Source organism: Aquarana catesbeiana, linkage group LG03 (genome assembly GCF_042186555.1).
Source record: "Aquarana catesbeiana isolate 2022-GZ linkage group LG03, ASM4218655v1, whole genome shotgun sequence".
In the NCBI taxonomy this organism is placed as follows: domain Eukaryota; kingdom Metazoa; phylum Chordata; class Amphibia; order Anura; family Ranidae; genus Aquarana; species Aquarana catesbeiana.
In genome coordinates, this window is record NC_133326.1 from 560,602,398 (window position 1) to 560,624,657 (window position 22,260).

At 43.9% G+C, this 22,260-nt stretch overlaps 1 long non-coding RNA gene across 1 annotated transcript in view; it reads left to right on the forward strand.

Annotated features, from left to right (window-relative positions):
* Positions 1 to 22,260, forward strand: part of LOC141132852 (uncharacterized) — a 241,637-nt gene that overhangs the window by 171,170 nt on the left and 48,207 nt on the right. Inside the window, exon 3 of the long non-coding RNA XR_012242973.1 lies at positions 15,980 to 16,151. This is a non-coding gene — a long non-coding RNA (uncharacterized lncRNA). The remainder of the gene's footprint in view (positions 1 to 15,979; positions 16,152 to 22,260) is intronic.

The window sequence follows — 22,260 nt, forward strand, 5'->3', positions numbered from 1 at the left end:
GCATACCTTTGAAGGCTGTTACTGAACGCTGAGAATTATGATCCATATCACCATCAGCAATTCGGATTAATTACTGCCATTTAATTGGATCTCTGTGATTATATATTTCTAGCCCCATTGCTGCGGACCACTCAGACTGCATCTATTGCCAGCAGTTTATCCCTCATTGCAGGACTTGCTCAGCCAATCCCCTGGCCATATCCCCCTCAGGTCCTCTTTTCCTCCCTTCCTGCTCCCATTATATGTTCCTCGGCAACATACCCCATTAAATTTAACCGGCCCATATCCAGTACTTGGATGTACCCATGTATGACCGTCATGAGTCAATTTGATTGTACTGATGCCGAGTAACATATATAGTCCGGACAGTGTTTGTGCCGTTCTGTCTGTGTGTGTCTCTTGTCGTGTCTGTTAGTTCGTTATTAGCATTATCTTTGATACCGATGTCTTTTGCATTTCTTAGTGCATTACCTTCATACTTGTATGCCCCACTTTGCCCAGTTGATTTTAACATGTATCAATAAATTGTTACCTTTTATACTATCATACCATCTCCTGACCATCAATTGCTATATGTAACCGCTTTCCCTTTCGGTATTCTCCATACTGAAGATCCCTTCCCCTCTCCCTGTTCCCTTTATCTCTGAACTATATGCATTGATTTTTTTGGTTACAGCAACTACACCCTACATGAGTCTGGTCAGGAATTGATCAGTCAATTGACTGATCAACTATCTATACTAACTTGCTCTGTGTCCCTCCCCTATTCCCAATTAGTTCCCATTACAGTGGAAACATACTCCATACATGGCTTTTCATCTCTTATGCCGTGTACACATGGGCGGACTTTTCGACCGGACTGGTCCGGGATGAATCTGACCGTGTGTGGGCTTCATCAGACCTGCAGCAGACTTTTTCGGTCGAAAATCAGACGAACTTTAGATTTGGAACATGTTTCAAATCTTTCCGACGGACTTGAGTCCGGTCGAAAAATCCGCTCATCTGTATGCTAGTCTGACGGACATAAACGGACGCTAGGGCAGCTATTGGCTACTGGCTATCAACTTCCTTATTTTAGTCCGGTCATACGTCAGCACGTACGAATCCGTCGGACTTTGGTGTGATCGTGTGTAGGCAAGTCAGTTCGTTCAAAAGTCCATCGGAAGTCCGTCGAAAGTCCATCGGAAAGACCGTCGGACCTTTGATGCCAAAAAGTCCGCCCGTGTGTAACCGGCATTAATGGGTGAACGTGTACGCCTGATGTATCAGATGAGTATCAAGTTTTTTTACCTTTCCCTGCAAATGTGGTTAAGGTTCTATTTCTCAGTCTCGGTTCACATTAATGCGATGCGGGAAACGCACAAGATTTGCTGCGTTTCCCCGCATCGCATTCTAAGCAATCACACAGTGTTTGTTATCTTAAAGGCACCTCAAAACAGATCGCAGAATGCAGTGCGATTGCAAGAATTGCATTGCACGGGCGTGAACACCCATATGATGCAATTCAAGTGCGGGGGGAAAAAAAAGGGTTCTGCAACATTTTGGTGCGAATGCGATGTGATTTCAGCCATACAAGCTGTATGGCTGAAATTGCACTGCACAGACATCGCATGGGATGTGCACAGGAATGCAGTGCAAATCGCATGCGATGTCTGCAATCACACCAGTGTGAACTCAGCCTAAATGTCAATGGCCTGAACTTTAATTATAAGGGACATCTGGTACTGAGGGGGTTCTGATTGTCTGGAGCAGATATAGTTTTTATACAGGAGACACACTTAGACAAAAGAGCCTCGCTTGTATTTGCAAAAAGATATTACTTGCACATTTTTCAAGCTTCTAACCAATGGAAAACAGCAAGAGTGGCCAACCTCATGTAGCCAGGTGCTGGCTGTGTTACTATCTTTGTTCAGATACACTTCTTTTAATGCTATACAAAGAACACTTGCCCTCTTGTGCTCAACCAGGAGATAGTCATATCACTTCCTGAATACAGGGGAAAAGCTATTCACTGGCAGCGGAGGATTGTGGGACGTGTAGGCCCCTCGTCTGAAAATTTTCACCTTTATTGCTAGCAAACTGTAACCTGTGGCACAATTTGACCCAGGGCTTCCTACAACAACTGGTTGCCACCAAGCTGAATAGGGGCCCTTAAATGGAGAGGCAAAGATGTGTACATTCTTTCCTGTATTCACAAGAACACCTCAGTGGAAAATAGAGGACGCCCTACTTAGGCACCAGAAGATCAATCCATTGATATAAAAAAGTATCCATCTACCTTTTCCACTTGGCCCTGTACAAATCCTACATTATTTATCAGAAGTCCACACAAAGACCCGTCACCTTCTTACATTATCAGGAAACCTGATCTCATTCGCTCTTATGCATTGAGCAAGCTGCACGATAGGCACTTGCCTGATTTCACCCCTCCTATTACAGACCGCAGACCTCCAAAAAAAGTCATGTATGCTCCAAAAACATAATTAGGCTTTACACCTGATACTATTGTCCCCTTTGCCCTTCCCAGGCCGGCCTCTATATAGGAGGCTGCTCATGTCGCTACAGTACTTCACCACAATATTAGTGAAGGCATGGTGATTTCTCATGCTATTACCTGCCAATTCCCTGCCACGTTTCTGCCTGGACCAACCATTTGCCTGCATCCTGAGCATGCCTCTTCCTGCCGCCTGAACTGACCCTTGGCTGTTAATTGACTATGCCTCTGCCTGGCACCTGAATTGACCCTGGCCTGTTAATTGACCATGTTTCTTCTTGCTGCCTGAACTGACCTTGGCCTGCTAACCACTTACAGACCGGAAGATTTTCCTGCTTAATGACCAGGCCATTTTTTGCGATACAGCACTGCGACGCTTTAACTGACAATTGCGCGGTCATGCGACGCTGTACCCAAACAAAATTTATGTCCTTTTTTCCCACAAATAGAGCTTTCTTCTGGTGGTATTTGATAACCTCTACTGTTTTTATTTTTTGCACTATAAACAATTATTTAAAAAAAAGCGACAATTTAGAAAAAAAAACAATATTTTTTACTTTTTGCTTTAATAAATATTCCCAAAAATGTTCTTAAAAATCAAATCTCTTCATCAGTTTTGGTCAATATATATTCTTCTACATATTTTTGGTAAAAAATAATCGCAATAAGTGTATATTGATTGGTTTGCGCAAAAGTTATTGCGTCTACAAACTATGGGATAGATTTATGGCATTTTTATTTTTTATACTAGTAATAGCAGTGATCAGCGATTTTTAGCATACTGCGACATTGCAGCGGACAGATCGGACACTTTTGACACATTTTTGGGACCACAGACATTTATACAGGGATCAGTGCTATAAACATGCACCAGTTACTGTATAAATGTCACTGGCAGGGTTAACACTAGGGGGCGATCAAGGGTTTAAATGTGTTCCCTTGTTTGTGTTTCTAACTGTGGGGGGGATGGAACTGACTAGAGGAGGAAACATATCGCTGTTCCTGTTTCTCCTCTCCTCACATAACAGGGATTTGTGTGTTTACACACTCACGTCCCTGTTCTGGCTTTGGTGCCCGCGATCGCGCGGTGGTCATTGCTACCATCAGCCACGTGCATCGGTTGCCCCGCTGTGCAGCGGGTGTGCACGCACCTGCTATAGGCATTAATAGGGCCAACGTACAGCTACGACGGTTCGCGGGATCGTACCAACCTGCCGCCGTATAATGACGGCGGCTGGTCGGCTAGCGGTTAATCAACCAGCAGTGGGATTCAAGACAAAACGGGGTCTCACGTATGCAGAGTGAGTAGTATTTCCAAGTGGAGAAAACTAACTTTTGGTTTTCTGCAGGTGTTGTATTTACTGGATTAGGGTCTGGAGTCCAGATGCTTCAAAGAGCTTTGGGTGGGAAGAAGCCTCTACCCCCTTTGTTCAGTGTTACCTGACAATGCCCTAAGCCTGATTTTTCTGCCTGGACCAGTCATTTGGCTTTTTTTCTGATCACGTCTCTGCCAGCTGTCTGTGTTGACCTTGGCCCTGACCCATGTCCTGGTCTGCTGTCCGAATTAATCCTTTGTATATTTGCTGACCATATCTCTGTCTGCTTTCTGTACCAACTCTGGCCTGTTCTTTCTACATTTTCCAAAAACTTTTTACAAAAAAACACATTTTCAAGACTCTTTATGTTACATACTGTATATACTCGAGTATAGGTCGAGTTTTTCAGCACATTTTTTTGTGCTGAAAGTGCCCCCCTCGACTTATACTCGAGTCAAGCACTTTTCTGCAGCAAAAAATTTCATTTTCCGAACCGAATTTGGGGCCCCGTATCTCAGGGCCACTTGGTGCTAAAAACCCCAAATTTGATGTGCAAACCCAGTAGAACTGGTACCACAACATATCCAAAACTGGAGTTCCTAGCACCAAATGGCCCCGAGATACAGGGCCCTAAATTCGGTTCGGAAAATGTCATTCTCTGCTGCAGAAAAGTGCTTGACATTTTCTGAACCGACTTTGGGGCCCCGTATCTCAGGGCCACTTGGTGCTAGGAACCCCAAATTTGGTGTGCAAACCCAGTAGCACAACATATCCAAAGCTGGAGTTCCTAGCACCAAGTGGCCCCGAGATACGGGGCCCCAAAGTAGGTTCGGAAATGTCATTCTGTGTTGCAGAAAAGTGCTTGACATTTTCTGAACCGATATTTGGGGCCCAGTATCTCGGGGCCACTTGGTGCTAGAAACTCCAGCTATTTTATGGTGCTAGTTCTACTGGGTTTGCACACCAAATTTGGGGTTCCTAGCATTAAGTGGCCCCGAGATACAGGGCCCCAAAGTCAGTTAACTGTGTCCATCTGCAGCAATGTCATTTCGGGACCCTTTGGGTTCAGAGACCCCAAATTTTGGCTGCAGCTTGGAGGCATCTAGGAACCCTTAACTACCAAGTTTGAAGTTCGGGGGACCTATGGCTGCAAATGGGCACAGGGAGGCATGCAAATGGGCACAGTGAGGCTGCAAATGGGCATTGTTGACCCTCTTTTCCACTTACAGTAGCTGTGCATTTCTCACCCTCGTCTTATACTCGGGTCAATAAGTTTTTCCCATTTTTTTTGTGGTAAATTAGGGCCTTGACTTATACTCGGAACGACTTATACTCGAGTATATACGGTACATATAAAAAAAAAGACATGAAGTCCAACCTATGTGTGTGATTTTATGTCAGTATTACATTGTATATCCTTGTATGTTGTGGTCATTCAGTTGCCTATCCAATAGTTTTTTAAATGATCATTTTTAAATATTTAAATATTTTTTAAATTATCAACGCTCCCTGCTGAAACCACTGCCTGTGGAAGAGAATTCCACATCCTAACTGCTCTTACAGTAAAGAACCCTCTATGCAGTTTAAGGTTAAACCACTTTTCTTCTAATTTTGGTGAATGTCTGCATGTCTTATTAAATTCCCCTTGCGGAAAAGCTTTATCCCCATTGTGGGGTCACCAGTACGGTATTTGTAAGTTGAAATCATATCCCCTCTCAAGCGTCTCTTCTCCAGAGAGAACGAGTTCAGTGCTCGTAAACTTTCCTCATAACTAAAGGTCCTCCAGTCCCTTTATTAGTTTTGTTGCCCTTCTCTGGACTCTCTCCAGTTCCAGCACATTCATTCTGAGGACTGGTGCCCAAAACTGGACAGAGTGGGAGAATTATTATTTTATCTCTGGAGTTAATCCCCTTTTTAATGCATGCCAATATTCTGTTTGCTTTGCTTGCAGCAGCTTGCATTGCATGCCATTGCTGAGCCTGTCATTTACTAGGGCCCCCGGGTCATTTTCCACCCTAGATTCCCCCAGAGGATCTCCCCCTAGTGAGTAGATTGCCTTCATATTTTTGCCACCCAAATGCATTATTTTAGATTTTTCTACATTAAACCTTATTTGCCATGTAGTTGCCCACCCCATTTGTTCAGATCTTCTTGCAAAGTTTCCACATCCTGCGGAGAAATTATTGCCCTGCTTAGCTTAGTATCGTACGCAAATACAGAGATTGAGCTGTTTATCCCATCCTCCAGGTTGTTTATGAATAAATTAAATAGCATTAGTCCCAGGATAGAACCCTGGGGGACCCCATTTCCCACCCCGGCCCATTCTGAGTACTCCCTGTTTATCACTACCCTCTGAACTCGCCCCTGTAGCCAGTTTTCAATCCATGTACTCACCCTATGGTCCATGACAACAAACCTTTACTTTGTACAGTAAACGTTTATCGGGAACTGTATCAAATGCTTTCGCAAAATTTAGATACACCACATCTACAGGCCTTCCTTTATTTAGATGGCAGCTCACCTCCTCATAGAAGGTTAATAGATTGGTTTGACAAGAACGATTCTTCATGAATCCATGCAAATCTTGTATATATTCCCTTATCATCCCCTCCAAGAGCTTGCATAAAATTGATGTTAGGCTAAATGGTCTGTAATTCCCAGGGATGTATCTTGGCCCCTTTTTAAATACTGGTGCTACATTGGCTTTCTTCCAATCAGCTGGTACCATTCCAGTCAGTAGACTGTTCGTAAAAAAATTAGGAACAATGGTCTGGCAATCACTTGACTGAGTTCCTCAAGAACCCTTGGGTGCAAGCCATCTGGTCCCGGTGACTTATTAATGTTACGTTTTTCAAGTCTATTTCTAATTCTGTCCTCTGTTAGCCATGAGGGTGCTTCCTGTGACATGTCATGAGGATAAACATTGCAGTTTTGGTTAGTGAAGCCCCCCCGATTCCCCCGTGAAGACTAAGGAGAAGAATAAATTCAGTACCTTCGCCATCTCTCCATTCTTAGTAACCAGATTCCCTTCATCATATTTTATGGGAATAATATGATCTGACCTCCCTTTCTTATTATTTATGTACTTAAAGAATTTCTTGGGATTTTTTTTACTCTCCTCCACTATGTGCCTTTCGTGTTCTATCTTAGCCACCCTGATTGCACCCTTATGCCCTGTACACACGTCGGATTTTCCGACAGAAAATGTGTGATAGGACCTAGTTGTCGGAAATTCCGACCGTATGTCGGCTCCATCACACATTTTCCATCGGATTTTCCGGCACACAAAGTTTGAGAGCAGGCTATAAAATTTTCCGACAACAAAATCTGTTGTCGGAAATTCCGATCGTGTGTACACAAATCCAACGCACAAAGCGCCACGCATGCTCAGAATAAATAAAGGGATGAAAGCTATTGGCTACTGCCCCGTTTATAGTCCCGACGTATGTGTTTTACGTCACCGCGTTTAGAATGGTCGGATTTTCCGACAACTATGTGTGACCGTGTGTATGCAAGACAAGTTTGAGCCAACATCCGTCGGAAAAAATCCATGGATTTTGTTGTCGGAATGTCCGATCAATGTCCGACCGTGTGTATGGGGCATTACATTTCTTGTTGCATTCTTTGTAAAGTTGGAATGTTGATGATGATCCCTTAGCCTTCCCCTTTGCTTTTATATGCATTTTTAAGTTGGAGTTAATCCACCAGCTCTTTTAAAATTATTTCCCATTGGGATGTACTGGCTAATGCCCTTATTTAATATGCTCTTAAAGCATACCCATTTTTCCTCCGTGTTCTTTGTTCCTAAGATTTTATCCCAATTATTATCTTCTGGCAAGGATTGTAGTTTAGGGAAGTTGGCTCTTTTTAAATTCAGTGTCTTTGTATTCCCCTTATGTTTCCTATTTGCGTGATCTATACTAAAATGAATTGACCTGTGATCACTGTTTCCGAAATTGCCCCGTATTTCCACATTCGTGATCAGGTCTGTATTGTTGGTAATCAGTAGGTCTTGTAACGCTTTGTTTCTAGTTGGTCCATTTACCATCTGACCAATTAAATTGTCCTTCTAGACATTTAGGAACTGGCGAGCCTTAGATTAATGCGCGGTTCCATCCACCCAGGATAATTAAAATCCCCCATTATACTGACACTTCCCATACTTGCCGCTAATCCAAATTGTGATAGGAGGTCCGCCTCCGCCTCCTCCCTCTGGTTACGGGGCCTATAGCATACTCCCAGTATTACTTCCCCTTAGTTTCCTCCCTTTGTAGCTATACCCATAAAGATTCCGCCTCCTCCCTTACTCCCTTAGAGATGTCATCTCTCACATTCACTTGTACATAATTTTTTATATACAGGCACACCCCTCCCCCTTTTTTACCCTCTCTATCTCTGCGATATAGGGAATACCCTTGAGTGGTTGCCAGCCAATCATGAGAGCTGTCGAACCAAGTCTCTGTAATTCCTACAAAATCGAAGTCCTCTTCGTGCAAAAGTAGCTCTAGTTCTCCTATCTTGTCCGCCAGACTCCTGGCATTGGTGAACATGCCACGTAGTTTATACTGGTCGCATACTATATCCTTATTGGGTGCTCTGGGGTTGCAAATAGGACTTGTTACTATACTTACCTCATGTTTAGGTGCTTTAGTCAACTTACCACTAATGCCCACAATACTACCCTCTCTACCTCTGGACCCTCCCCCCGTCGCCTAGTTTAAACTAACTTTTAACTTTTCGGCCATCTTCACTCCCGGCAGATCTGCACCTTCCCTGTTTAGGTGCAGTCTGTCCCTTCTATAGAGCTGAAAACTGACTGAGAAGTCGCCCGAGTTCTCCAGAAACCCAAACCCCTCCTTTCTACACCAGCTCCTCAGCCACTTGTTTACTTCTCTAATCTCCCTCAGCCTTTCTGGTGTGGCTTGAGGTACCGGTAGTATTTCTGAGAATACTACCTTGGAGGTCCTTTTCCTCAATTTAGCTCCTAAGTCCCTAAAATCGTTTTTCAGGTCACTCCATCTTCCTATGACTGTCATTGGTGCCAACGTGCACCATGACAGCCAGGTCTTCCCCAACCCTCCCAGTAATCTGTCCACCAGATCCGTGATGTGCCAAACCTGAGCGCCCAGTAGACAACATACAGTTCGGAGCTTCAGGTCTTTATGACAGATTGCCCTCTCTGTCCTTCTAAGAATTGAGTCCCCTACCACCAGAATCTGTCTTTCCTTTCCCTTGGCTTTACTCCCACCTTCACTGGAAGAGTCATTCCTTTGGCAGCTAGGGGAGTCACTCAGCTCCAGCAGTGAAACAAAAAAAGCCGCTCCAGGTGAGTGAGTCTCTGGTTAATCCCCACACACACACTAGTCAGGTGCTAGCCCAGCTTGCATGCTGTGTAACATAAGGAAATTATTCCGGACGGCTGCACTTCCAAAAATCTTTTTATTGAAGCTTCAAAAGACAAGTAGTTGATAGATGGAGCAGGGGACACAGAGGTAGACGCGTTTCATGCAAATGTTAGCGCTTAGTCATTACCAGCTCCAGCAGTACTTGTCCCTGACTGGTTTCACCAATGTCACTCAACGGGGCATACTTATTGGGATGTTTCAGCCTAGAACCACCTCCCTGACTCTTTCCCCTTTATTTATCTCTACTCGCCTCCGTGCTGGCCCCTGCCAGCACCTGCCTGGTACGATCCCAACTCTCCTTTAGTATGGAGGGACTTCTCAGTGTTGACAATTGCTTCCATACATTAAGAACCTAGACTTCCAGAGAAACAATGTGCTTACATTTTGCACAGCAGTATTTACCCTCGATCGGATGGTCAAGGAATGCATACATGCCGCAAGATTTACACCGAGTCGCATCTCCACACCTGCCAGGCATCGTACCTACTAATTTAATGGGGATTGGGGGTTATACTCTGTCCAGATTAACTAACAACTAGCTTCCTGACACTAATGCCGCGTACACGGTCGAAATTTCTGACAACAAATGTTTGATGTGAGCTTGTTGTTGGAAAATCCGACCGTGTATATGCTCCATCGGACATTTACTGTCGGAATTTCCGACAACAAATGTTTGGGAGCTGGTTCTCAAATCTTCCAACAACAAAACTTGTACACAATTCCGACGCAAAAAATTCCATGCTCGGAATCAAGCAGAAGAGCTGCACTGGCTATTGAACTTAACTTTTCTCGGCTCATCGTACGTCACCACATTCTTGACGTTAGTAATTTCCGACAACATTTGTGTGACCGCGTGTATGCAAGACAAGTTTGAGCCAGTAATTCGAGGTACTTTGTCGCAGTAAGTGGGCTTAGCACTATATGACCATATAGTGTGACCAAACCCCCGTATTTTTGAATAAGTTCAGGTGTTTTTAACTAGCCTTACAGTATAAATGTCATTTTTGTATGTGTGTGCTGTAATCTGTTTTGTACTGTTTTTGGTCTTATAGCAGCACCATCTTAAATGTAAAGCATTTTAGGGTGTGCCCCCCAAGTATGTTTTTATATTTTGTGGGGTGATCATGTCCCTAGTACTCCACCATCGTGATGTCCCGCTCTGCCACCGCTGTCCCTCTCACACCACGCTGTCCCAGCACTGACTTCCGCGCCAGAAAGCTCTGCAACAGCTCCTCTTAGAAAATACGTTGGGGCGTTTGCTTTCCAAAATGTGAACATTTTGTGGGTATTTCCACTGTCCTGGTGTTCCAGAGCCTTCAAAAATGTGATAGATAATCAAGAAATTAGATGTGTAATTTATGCCTCTAGAATGCCTAAAGATGCTCATTCGATGTGGGGTCACTCTATGTGGCTGAGCTGTTAAAAAGTCTCACACATGTGGTATCATCATACTCAGGAGGAGTAGCAGAATATGTTTTGAGGTGTACTTTTAAGTATCCCTATGCTGTGTATTAAAAATATCTTATTAATTGAAAACTTTGTGTAAAAAAAAAAAAAAATTTCTTTCCACATTTTCCAAAAACATGTGGCAAAAAAAGTCATCTTAAAAAGATTCTTTTTCTCTTAGAAAATACATTGGGGTGTTTCCAAAATGTGGTAATTTTGTGGGCGTTTCCCCTGTCCTGGTGTATCAGGGCCTCAAAAAATGTGATAGGCAGTAGGGAGATGTGTCATTTATGCTCCAAGAACACCTGACGGTGCTCTTTGCATGTTGAGCCTCTCTATGTGGCTAGGCTGTGACAAAGTCTCACACGTGGTATCGCCTTAGTAGTAGTAGAATGTGTTTAGGGGTGTCGTTGTAAGCATGCCAATGCTGTGTGTGAGCAATAACTTTTTTATTTACTTTTATCGTGTTCAAAAAAAAAAAAAAAATGGCAAAAAATTACAACTTCAAAAAACTCACAATGCCTCTCACTAAAATACCTCAGACTGTCTACTTTCCAAAAAGTGATTAGTTGGGGAGTATTTGTACTATCCAAGCATTTTGGGGCATTAAGAAATGACTATATATATATATATATATATATATATATATATATATATATATATATACACACACACACACACACACACACACACACACACACACACACACACACACACACACACACACACATATACATATATAAACACACACACACACACACACACACACACACACATATATATACACACACACACACACACACACACATATATACACACACACACACATATACACACACAGTATCTCACAGAAGTAAGTACACCCCTCACATTTTTGCAAATATTTTATTTTATCATGTGACAACACTGAAGAAATGGCACTTTGCTACAATGTAAAGTAGTGAGTGTACACCTTGTATAACAGTGTAAATTTGCTGTCCCCTCAAAATAACTCAACACACTGCCAATAATGTCTAAACCGCTGGCAACATAAGGGAGTACACCCCTAAGTGAAAATGTCCAAATTGGGCCCAATTAGCCATTTTCCCTCCCCAGTGCCATGTGACTCGTTAGTGTTACAAGGTCTCTGGTGTGTTAAATTTGGTGTTATACCTCTCACTCTCTCATACTGGTTACTGGGAGTTCAATATTGCACCTCATGGCAAAGAACTCTCTGAAGATCTGAAGAAAAAAGAATTGTTGCTCTACATAAAGATGGCCTAGGCTATAAGAAGATTGCCAAGAACCTGAAACTGAGCTGCAGCATTGTGGCCAAGACCATACAGCGGTTTAACAGGACAGGTTCCACTCAGAACAGGCCTCGCCATGGTCGACCACAGAAGTTGAGTGCACATGCTCAGCATCAAATACAGAGGTTGTCTTTGGGAAATAGATATATATGAGTACTGCCAGCATTGCTGCAGATGTTGAAGGGGTGGAGGGTCAGCCTGTCAGTGCTCAGACCATATGCTGCACACTGCATCAGATTGGTCTGCATGGCTGTCGTCCCAGAAGGAAGCCTCTTCTAAAGATAATACACAAGGAAGCCCGCAAACAGTTTGCTGAAGACAAGCAGACTAAGGACATGGGTTACTGGAACCATGCCCTGTGGTCTGGTGAGACCAAGACAAACTTATTTGGTTCAGATGATATATATATATATATATATATATATATATATATATACACACACACACACACCATAGTTTGTAGAATCTATAACTTTCATAGAGACAAAATAGCATACAGTGATATGGGTTATTTTTACCAAAGAAATGTAGCAGAATACATTTTGGGCATACATTTATGAAGACATTTATTTGCAACATTTTATAACACAATCTAAGAAAACATTTTTGGTATTTTCTTTAGTTATATAGCAAAAATAAATAACAATTTAATATGGGTACAGTGTTGCATGCCTGAGTAATTGTCATTCAAAGTGTGATAGTACTGAAGGCTGAAAATTGGCCTGGACTGGAAGGGGGTGAAACTGTACTGACTTGAAGTGGTTAAATGCTACATTTTCTCAGTTTAAACAGATGTGTTTTCCATTTTCTATTGTGAATAAAATCTTGGTTTATGAGATTTGCAAATCATTGCATTCTGTTTTTATGTAGATTTTACACAGCATCCCAACCTTTTGGCATTGGGGTTGTATAACTAAATGCAAAATATTTATTTTTAGTTTTGGATAGAGTGGAGAGGGATCGGAACACCTGTCTGTTCCCCATTAAAGAGATCTATCCTCTCTATTTGTCCTACTGTCATCATTGAAAGTAAAAGAAAGTCCCACATTTTGGGTTGACACCAGAGCAGTAATAGAGAGACAATACAGTAGTCTAATAGCTCTGGAAACCCTGGTGACACCCCATGATTCCCTCACTTTGGACAGATATTCTCAAACTTCTTGTTTTCACTATGGATCAGGAAGTGAAGGGAAATCTCATCCATAGGACACAGATAGCAAAAAAAAAAAAAAACTTGCATGGGTTATAACCCTACTCTATCCAAAATGAAATAAAAAAAAAAAAATTGTCTTTAGTTACACTTTAAGCAGAACTCCATGCAGTTAAGTTTTCTCACCACTTTTCTATTTATAGGTTAGGAACAAGTGGAGCTGGAGGTTGGTCCTCTCTGTGGAGATCAACATCAACAAATTTTCCAAGGAGAGGCCCCTAACTACTTGTACTGAGCTACACCAACTTCATATGTCACTGCATATGGGTGACTTATTGATTGACGTCAGCCAATAGAAAAAAATAATTTTCAGCCAACAGCCAAGAAGCTAAAAGCAAATATTTAGTCTGAGTATTCACATCTGCTATGTAAGTTACTTTAAAGCAAACTACAAAAACCATCTGACAATATATAAAAAAGTATTATTCTATAAATGCTAATAATTAGGGTTGTCCCGATACCACTTTTTTAAGACCGAGTACAAGTACCGATACTTTTTTTCAAGTACTCGCCGATACCAATTACCGATGCTTTTTTTTTAATGTCATGTGACAGTTTAACTGATGGGCACTGATAGGTGGCACTGACTGATGGCTAGCACTGACTAATGGGCACTGATAGGTGGCACTGACTTATGGCTAGCACTGACTGATGGGCACTGATAGATGGCACTGATAGACGGCACTTATGGGCACTAATAGGTGGCACTGACAGGTGGCTGGCACTGATAGATGGCACTGATCGATGGCATTTATGGGCACTGATAGGTGGCACCGACAAGTGGCTGGCTTTAATTATTGCAGGCTGACGTTCAGGCTGGAAATAAATTCTACTCAGTTTAACCCTCACTATGCTAATTTAAATGACTGGTAGACTAATGGGTGATTATTATTTATACTAGAGGATAATGTTATTCTGTTCTAATTTCCTCGTTTTTTCAGTCATTATCTTATAATATTTTATTTCTCTCATCTGTCACTATATATTTTTCATCAAATTGGTAGTTGAGTGCTGATATTATTACACTACGATTTAAAAAGTAAACTCAGCTTCAAGCTGTCACAGCGAGGTACAGGGGAGCAGATGACACGCCCCCTTGTAATGTGTCTTATTACACAGGCTGACTCCGCCCGCCCTGTCTGCCCACCAGCTGACTCCGCCCGCCCTGTCCGCCCACCAGCTGACTCCGCCCGCCCTGTCCGTCCACCAGCTGACTCCGCCCGCCCTGTCCGTCCACCAGCTGACTCCGCCCGCCCTGTCCATCCACCAGCTGACTCCGCCCGCCCTGTCCGTCCACCAGCTGACTCCGCCCGCCCTGTCCGTCCACCAGCTGACTCCGCCCGCCCTGTCCGTCCACCAGCTGACTCCGCCCGCCCTGTCCGTCCATCAGCTGACTCCGCCCGCCCTGTCCGTCCATCAGCTGACTCCGCCCGCCCTCTACGTCCCCACGCTGACTCCGCCCGCCCTCTACGTCCACACGCTGACTCCGCCCGCCCTCTAAGTCCACACGCTGACTTCGCCGATGCCTTATCCAACCAGGTATCGGATAAGGCATCGGGAGCATTTGTGCGAGTACAAGTACTCGCGCAAATGCTTGGTATCGGTATCGGGACAACCCTACTAATAATCCATGCAAAAAAAAAAAACTAGAAATCCTATGCTCAGTGCAAACCTTACCACATCACCATGCAAGTGTGTTTTTAATACAAATAAAGAGCTTTACACAATTATTATTTGTTGCCTTGTTTCTTTTATGATATCTTTTGGCTGTATATAGGAACCATCTACAGTAAATGGAGATCTGTGTATGAAGGATAACACAATTATTTGATTTCAGACTGTCATTGACCAGCTTATTAAATTAACTGGTCAACATCTGAAAGAGGAACTTCCCCCAAAGGGGGAAGTTCCACTTGTCTCCCTCCCCCCCAACCCTGTAACTTTTGGCAGTTAATTTTTTTGGAGGGAGGAGTGGGTACCTGGTTTTGGCAGTTTTGACAGCCTTCTTGGATATTCCCAGATGGCCGTGACACTACACGTTGGAACAGATAGGCACCGGAAGTGACGTCAGGTTGCGAGCTCCCTGCTCGTGGTGCTGTGTTTGTTTTTATATGTTTTAATGTGAGTACCAAACGGGCTGTTTTAAATTTAATAAATTCAAGTTTTAACATACTTCACGATCTGGGCCCCCTTTCTTTCCTTTTATACACTGGCATTGGACCTGGAAACCTTCCCCTTTTTTCCATGCATTGCTGAGCTGCACAGACGAGAAACTACCAGCTGCACAGACGAGAAACCACCAGCTATCTACTACAGGAGCCTGGATTTCGTTGGATGCTATTTTTCTTTCACGCTGTTACCTTACAGCGATAAGGTAAGGGGCTAATTCACACAAAGGTGCAATTGCACTGAAGGAATCAACCACTAAGTCACTGTTTACATTCTCCGCACAGAGTGTTAACTGGACCAGCACTTCACAGCTTCAGTTTACTCGTCTATATGGACACTATCTTCTTGGAGCACTTTTATATTCACTTGAAGAGTTTTCTATTTGGACAATTTTAATTGCGTGCACTTTATCCATTCAGTCTGAAGATTATATGTTACTTTTGTCACTTTTCTCACTTGCAATTTATATATTAGAATGTATTTAGCTTGTTTACATTATTGCTTGATTAGAATTTAGGACTTGATCTCATATGCGTCCACCTTTTATCTACTTTGGTTTTACAATACTTTCTCTATCTCACTGTTATTTTAGTTTCTACCTAGAGCGCAACACCAATTATTGATTTTTACTCTTTTTGGATATGTCACAGGTCCCAGAAAGCTGTGGGACCATTCACAAAGATCACAAGACAGCTTGCGAATGCGCAGTGGGAAGATGGCTGTGAAGCGATCAAAGCTGGCTTTCCAAAGTAAACATGGTGGTGCCTGGACCCAAAGATGGCGGAAGAGCTTGAGTGAGGACTGCTCAGGATCCCTTAAAAGGTAAGTGCCCTATTATTAAAATTCAGCAGCGACTGTATTTGTAGCAGCTTACTTTTAATACTTTATTTCAGATTGAAGAAACACTTATTAGCATGTATGGAATAATAATTATTTGACATTCTATGCACACAATTGGATCAATGTAATTGGGCATGATGGTTGGATTTTAATATTTTTGAGGAATTATCAGTCATATATTTTTTTTGTATGCACATTATATCAGTTGATATCATTACAGCTGCTTGTGGTTATTTTCAGGATTTTTTGGTAAGCGCAAATATTTTTGGTTTATATTTATATATTAAAAGGGCATCTCCAGGTGCATGGATGACCTTAGATAATTTGGAAAGTGACTTGCAATTCTGGGAAGCCAGGTTTTGTTGGGGAAGCATCAACCGCAGCTGTGAGCTGTGGCCTCCCCATCCTACTCCCATTCAGTTGTAGTTCATGTTTTCCTAACAAAACCAGCCTGATTTTTTTTAATTGTGCTGTGCAAATTAAAGTGAAAAACCAGCTCATTAAAAAAAAAAAAAAAAAAAAAAAAATCAAATGCCCCCTTTGTTAAAAAATGTACAATGCAAAATAAAATATGGAGTTGTATATACAAAAATTTCAATGCCTGTAAGAGTATTAGACTATTGTAGGGTTTGACTATCAGTAGGAGAATGGATCACTTAAGCTTATCACTTTTATATGTGCCTACCTATTCATTTAAAAAACAAAGTGATGGGTAAAATAAACAGTTGTTCTCGATTAAAAGGATCTCGACCCTATGGGAAATATGGCAATATTTTACACACCTCAACAACCAAAGAAAGAAATATATTACCTTATTCTATAATATTCTATCCTCCTCTCTTACAGAAGACAAAAATCATAACAAGTTCAAATTGAAAAAACATTTTTCACAGAACTTTTCAAAGGATCAATGGCAAAAAGCTATAATGATTAATGGTAAAGCCTCCTCATGTATCGAACACTGGGATAACTCACAAAAAAAATCAGTTGGTACTTGACCCCATATAAAATATCAAAGATTTACCCATCCCCTATATGTAGGGATGAGCCGAACACCCCCTGGTTCAGTTCGCACCAGAACCTGCGAACGGACCGAAAATTGGCGCAAACTTTAGAACCCCATTGAAGTCTATGGGACTCGAACATTCGATATCAAAAGTGCTAATTTTAAAGGCTAATTTGCATGGTATTGTCCTAAAAAGGGTTTGGCCCAGGGGACATGTATCAATGCAAAAAAAAGTTTTAAAAACGGACGTTTTTCCGGGAGCAGTGATTTTAATGATGCTTAAAGTGAAGAAAAAGTGTGAAATATTCCTTTAAATATCGTACCTGGGGGGTGTCTATAGTATGCCTGTAAAGTGGCGCGTGTTTCCCGTGCTTAGAACAGTCCCTGCACAAAATGACATTTTTAAAGGAATAAAAGTCATTTAAAACTGCTTACGGCTTTAATGTAATGTCCGGTCCCGATAATATGGATGAAAATCAGTGAGACAAATGGCATGTGTAGTCCATTTCCAGGCCATTTGGGTCTTGTATGGATATTAAGGGGAACCCCGCACCCAAATTAAAAAAGGGAAAGGCGTGGGGTCCCAGGCCCTCTGAACAGCAGTATACAGGCGGTGCAAACAAGACAGGGACTGAAGGTTTGTTGTTAAGTAGAATCTGTTTGTAATTTTGAACTGGTACATTTTTAAAGTGTAGCTCCAGCTAAAAAATCTATTTTTAAGCTGCTTGGAAAACATAGGGAAGGGTTATCACCCCTGTGACATTAGTTTTGCTGCCTGTGCACCTCTTCAGAAGATTTTACCTCTCTTTCTGTCCCAATGACAAATGTTTTTTGACAATTTGGGGTTTTTAGTGAAACAAGGATTGGTGATAAAGCATCAGTGGAAAGGAGACTTTTTTCCCCATATTAACTCTTACAGGAGAGAATTTCCCTTCCTAGAGGTAGATTTCATCTCACTTCCTGTTGTCTCCTTCCATTTGCAAGTAGGAGTCGTTTGTAAGTTGGATGTTTGAAAGTAAGGGCCTGCCCTATATACTCTGCAGAAATTGGGGCCTTAGGTGTTGGTGTTGCCACAACACTGAAAGCCGTCACAGTTATGCCCCGTACACACGGTCGGACTTTGTTCGGACATTCCGACAACAAAATCCTAGGATTTTTTCCGACAGATGTTGGCTCAAACTTGTCTTGCATACACATGGTCACACAAAGTTGTCGGAAAATCCGATCGTTCTAAACGCGGTGACGTAAAACACGTACGTCGGGACTATAAACGGGGCAGTGGCCAAAAGCTTTCATCTCTTTATTTATTCTGAGTATGCGTGGCACTTTGTCCGTCGGATTTGTGTACACACGATCGGAATTTCCGACGGATTTTGTTGTCGGAAAATTTTATATCCTTCTCTCAAACTTTGTGTGTCGGAAAATCCGATGGAAAATGTGTGATGGAGCCTACACACGGTCGGAATTTCCGACAACAAGGTCCTATCACACATTTTCCATCGGAAAATCCGACCGTGTGTACGGGGCATTACTCTTGGTGGGCGAGGGAACGGGCTCTGCTGTGAAATATTAGATCAAGAATTGTAATTACATGCCCCTGTTGAACAGGGGCAGAAAAATTGGGCCTTAGGCACTGGTGCCACAACACTGCACTCACAGATACTCTAGTTGGAGCGCAGGAACGAGCCCTGCTGCAAAGTATTGCATCAAAAATTGTAATTACACGCCCCTGTTAAACAGGGGCTGAAAAATTGGGCCTTAGCCACTGGTGGCGGCGCCCAGAACCAAAAATATTCTTACAAGCTATCAGCATGATCATTGAGGAGGAAGAGGATAGTCACTCAGCATAACAGGATAGTCACTCAGCATCAGCATAGGCAGTCTTGAAGGGATCTGACATTTAAAAAAAAATAATTCGGTTACATCAGCATCAGATGCTTGGTAGCTGGTGATGCAAGACTGATTCATTTTTATGAAGGTCAGTCGATCGACCGAGTCGGTGGACAGGCGCACCCTGTGATCAGTTAAAAAGCCTCCAGCAGCACTGAATGTGCGTTCCGAAAGAACGCTGAATGCAGGACAGGCCAGTAGCTCAATTGCATACTGTGCAAGCTCTGGCCAGTGATCCATCCTCAAGACCCAGTAACCCAGAGGATTTTCGGTGGGAAAGGTGTCCAAGTCAAATCCTGCCCCTAGGTATTCCTGCACCATGTAAAACAGATGCTGGCGATGGTTTCTGGAACCGATCATACCTTGGGGCTGGGTCACTAAGGACGACATGATCCGCAGCCACCTCCTCCCAGCCACGTACAAGTCCATGGGTTTCTTGGGACTGTAAATGATCCCTTAAAGACTGCTGCTGATGCTGAGTGCCAGGCTCCACCTCCATGCTGACACAATCCTCCTCCTCTTCCTCCTCGTCCTCTTCCTGTGTGATCGGCGGGCACGCAGGAACACTGTCTGGATAAAGGGGGCCTTGAGAGCTAAGGAAGTCCTCCTCATCCTGCCTCTGTTCTGCCTCAAGTGCCCTGTCCATTATTCCACGCAGTGTGTGCGCCAACAGGTGGACAAGGGGGACAGTGTCACTGATGCATGCACTGTCACTGCTCACCATCCTCGTGGCCTCCTCAAATGGTGACAGGACAGTGCATGCATCCCTGATCATGGCCCACTGGCGTGAGGAAAAAACCAAGCTCTCCTGACCCTGTCCTGGTGCCATAGTCGCACAGGTACTTATTGATGGCCCTTTGCTGCGTGTGTAGCCGCTGCAGCATTGCCAACGTTGAGTTCCACCTGGTGGGCATGTCACAGATTAGGTGGTTCTTGGGCAGGTTAAATTCCTTTTGGAGGTCAGCCAGCCGAGCACTGGCATTATATGACCGGCGGAAATGCACACAGACTTTCCTGGCCTGCCTCAGGACATCCTGTAAGCCCGGGTACCTGCCCAAGAACCGCTGCACCACCAAGTTAAGGACGTGAGCCAAACAGGGCACGTGGGTCATTTGTCCCTGTCAGAGGGCGGAGAGGAGGTTGGTGCCATTGTTGCAAACCACCAATCTTGCCTTAAGTTGGCGTGGCGTCAACCACCTCTGAACCTGCCCCTGCAGAGCTGACAGAACCTCTGCCCCAGTGTGGCTCCTGTCCCCCAAGCACACCAGCTCAAGCACCACTTGGCATCTTTTGGCCTGCGTACTTGCGTAGCCCCTTGAACACCTACGGAGCACCACTGGTTCCGAGGACAAAGCACAGGAAGAGGCCATGGAGGAAGAAGAAGAGGAGGGGGTGGAGGAGAGAGGTGTGTCAGAATTACCAGTAGTAGCATTTTGGAGGCGTGGTGGCGGAACAACCTCCAACACTACTGCACCTTGTCCTGCATCCTTCCCAGCTGCCAGCAGAGTCACCCAATGCACTGTGAAACTTAGGTAACGCCCCTGTCCATGCCTGCTGGACCATGAGTCATCAGTAATATGCACCTTACCGCTGACCGCCCTGTCCAGCGATGCATGGACATTGCCTTCCACATGGCGGTAGAGAGCCGGAATCGCCTTCCGTGAGAAAAAGTGGCGTTTGGGTACCTGCCAGTGAGGAACCGCACATTCCACAAACTTCCGGATGGGGGCAGAGTCTACCAACTGAAAAGGTAGCAGTTGAAGTGCTAGCAATTTTGCCAAGCTAGCATTCAACCGCTGGGCATGTGGATGGCTGGGAGCGAACTTCTTTTGGCGGTGCAGCAGCTGGGGCAGGGAAATTTGCCTGGTACAATCTGATGTTGGTGTACCGATAGCAGATTGCCCACAAGTACTTGGCTGTGACACACCTAATTCTACACCTTCATTCCTCTCAGTGCAGGTCTCAGAGAGGACTGAAGGTATAGTGGGGTTGGAGATCTCAGCTGATGAGGAGCAAGGAGAGGTCCGCTTTGTTCTTTGGTGTGGGTCTTTTAGGTACGCTTGCCAGGTCAACATATGTCTGGTCAAGCATGTGGTGCCTAAGCGGGAGATGTCTTGGCCACGCGAGATACGCTTGAGACATATGTTGCAAATAGCAGCGGTGCGATCTGATGCACTTGTCTCAAAAAAGGCCCACACCAAAGAACTTTTGGAATAACACGCAGAGACAGCAGCGCCCTGCACATGCGGAGCTTTGCGGTGTGATGCAGTCAGTGTGCTGCCCTTAAGCTGGCCCCTGGAGGGCATCCTGCCTCATTGGTGATGTGCCTCCTCCTCTCTCCTATCAGGCACCCATGTGGAGTCAGTGACCTCATCATCCCCTCCCTCCTCATCACTGGAGCAAACCTGGCAGTATGCTGCAGCAGGGGCAGCATGCCTGCCAGATTGCTGTCCTTCTTGAGCACCCCCTCTGTCTGGGCTCACGTTACTGTCTTCCTCTAGCTGAGTACCATCATAAGAGCCTTCAAAACGCTGAGCATCCTCCTGGAGCATGTACCCAACACTGTGTTCAAACAGTTCAGGGGACCCCTCAGGAGGACATGGTGGGGCTAGGGAAGGAGTGACTGATTCCATTGAGCTGAGGGAAGAGGCCGGGTTGGCAGCTGCTTTGCCAGACAAAGTACCCTGAGCATGGGTGAGAGAGGATGAGGAGGATGAGGACGGCTTGGTCATCCACTCGACCAAGTTGCGGCTCAACACGGCCAGCTGACGAAAAAAAGGCCAAGCGTGTCCCATGGCCACGTGCTGATGAGGATGCACCGTGTCCACGACCAGCACTGTTGCCTCTAGACACAGAGCCTGCTTGCCCTCTTTTATTGGCTTGTGACTGTCTGCCTCTCCTTGTTGGCCTTCCAGACATACTAATGGCCTAATGGCCTGCAGTGAGATGTAGCTGCACTAAGCTGGGAGAGATTATAATATATATATATATATATATATATATATATATATATATATATATATATATATACATATATATATACACACATACACACACACACACACTGATACTGCAGCTAGCAAAATCAACTGCCTGCCTGTAGTTTTATTAGTATGAGAACACCACCAATCTTCTACAGGTAGCTTTAGCTGAACACTGTGCAGAGGTGGCACTACACTAACTCATAGCTTTAGC